The sequence below is a fragment of the Poecilia reticulata genome, linkage group LG17 (genome assembly GCF_000633615.1).
Source record: "Poecilia reticulata strain Guanapo linkage group LG17, Guppy_female_1.0+MT, whole genome shotgun sequence".
Taxonomy (NCBI): domain Eukaryota; kingdom Metazoa; phylum Chordata; class Actinopteri; order Cyprinodontiformes; family Poeciliidae; genus Poecilia; species Poecilia reticulata.
In genome coordinates, this window is record NC_024347.1 from 336,710 (window position 1) to 338,393 (window position 1,684).

At 34.5% G+C, this 1,684-nt stretch overlaps 1 protein-coding gene across 1 annotated transcript in view; it reads left to right on the plus strand.

Annotated features, from left to right (window-relative positions):
- astn1 (astrotactin 1) overlaps nt 1-1,684 on the plus strand; it is a 369,159-nt gene that overhangs the window by 321,162 nt on the left and 46,313 nt on the right. The window lies entirely within an intron of this gene.

Genomic DNA, 1,684 nt, shown 5'->3' on the forward strand with positions numbered 1-1,684 from the left:
TTATATATATGCTAAAACTAACTTTCTAAAACTTTCTGTTTTTTCAAATGTTTCTCCTTTCTGAATCTGAATCACTTCATTTTCGAGTGGTTAAAGAGCGACGGGTTACAGAGCTGTGCTTCAGGCCCCGTTTTAGATTGTCATTTTGAAGGCTGCCACAAGATGGTGTACATCAGTAATAAAGAAAAATAGCATACAGTAAGTACAGGAGTTCACCTCKGTAACATTTTTTGAAAGATGTTCACACGTTTATTTTTTGTATATATTTGCTGTTAGTGTCTGGAGTAATTATCTTGATTTTTTTATTTTATTTATTTATTTTTTTAATTCTTTTTGGATGGRTTGAGGAACAGCAACATAACAGATCTGTGACCAACAATGAAATTCCACCTAATTTGAAACAAATGTGTTACGATTATTACTATAAAAGCAATCCAAATTTCTCTTTTAATGAGGTACATGTACTTTCTTGCTCATTTATATGGATTTACCTATTGAGCGTTTTTTTCCCCCTCGTGTTTTCACTGAAAACAGGAAGCTATGTGGAGAGCCAGTGAACCAGCAGGAGAGTGTGTAACTACCCATGACAGAGAGCAGAGATACTTGGCCGGCCCTAAATGCGCAGAAACTGGCAAAACAGGGACAGTTTATTTTAGCCGTAATGATCCTATCCATAATGCACACTGCTGCAGTTCCCCTTGAGTACCAGAGTTTGTTGTAGCGTAATGAGAGAATAAACTGTACGTGTCAGAACTGTGAGGATTATTAATCAATAACGCTGCTTCAGAACGCAGAGAAAGGAAAATCACACGCTGTATTAGAGGAAAACCTAAGAAAATAAAGGAATAGTTTAACAGTAAAGGTCACAAGGACCTCTACTTTCTTTATGATGCAAACTTAAAACAATAAAGAAATGCCTCATGTCATATTGACTTATTTATATTATCAATAATTAAGGCAATATTTGATTAATGCAATATATTTGCACTTAAAAGCCTATATCTCTTTTAGATTTGAATATCTTCTGTTAAATACAATTCCATCTTCTCCTTTCTACACATCTAAAACTGTAACAAAACATAATTTGATCTCCCGCTGAGGCACGCTGCAACATATCCTCTTTGGGCTTTAAGAAATTGTGCTGTCAAAAGTTGAATGACGTTACAATTCCACTGACTCTGCAGATGCTCTTAATGATTATCTTATCATTTAAGCTAATAAAACTTCAAACACTTGGGAGTAAGGAACAAAATAGGCATAACAGGAAAAGTAGCGTAGGGTTTCCATTATGATGTAAACCCTACGTCATAATTTACACACAATATACAAAACTCGTGCAAATCACAAGCAATCGGACCTGGTATTTCACACATATGCTTTGTTTCTYGGTGTTTAGTCTCACATTTGCAGAGACGTTAACAAACACGGCGAGAAAAGARAAAGCATGACGCTAGTTTTTTAAGTGCAAAGAATTTACATCAGATATCTTTATGTGTAAATCTGTTTGTATTAATTGAAATTTGGCAGCATATGTGTGAGAGGAGAGCATCAAATACCTTAATTTTTTCTTTTAAACTGTAAGCATTTTTTTTATTATTTGTGACATTATTGGAATCTCTTAATGCTAAATTGGATGGGGTGACGGTGCTTAGAATCGAGTTGTACGTAAATATGTAGAGGTTAT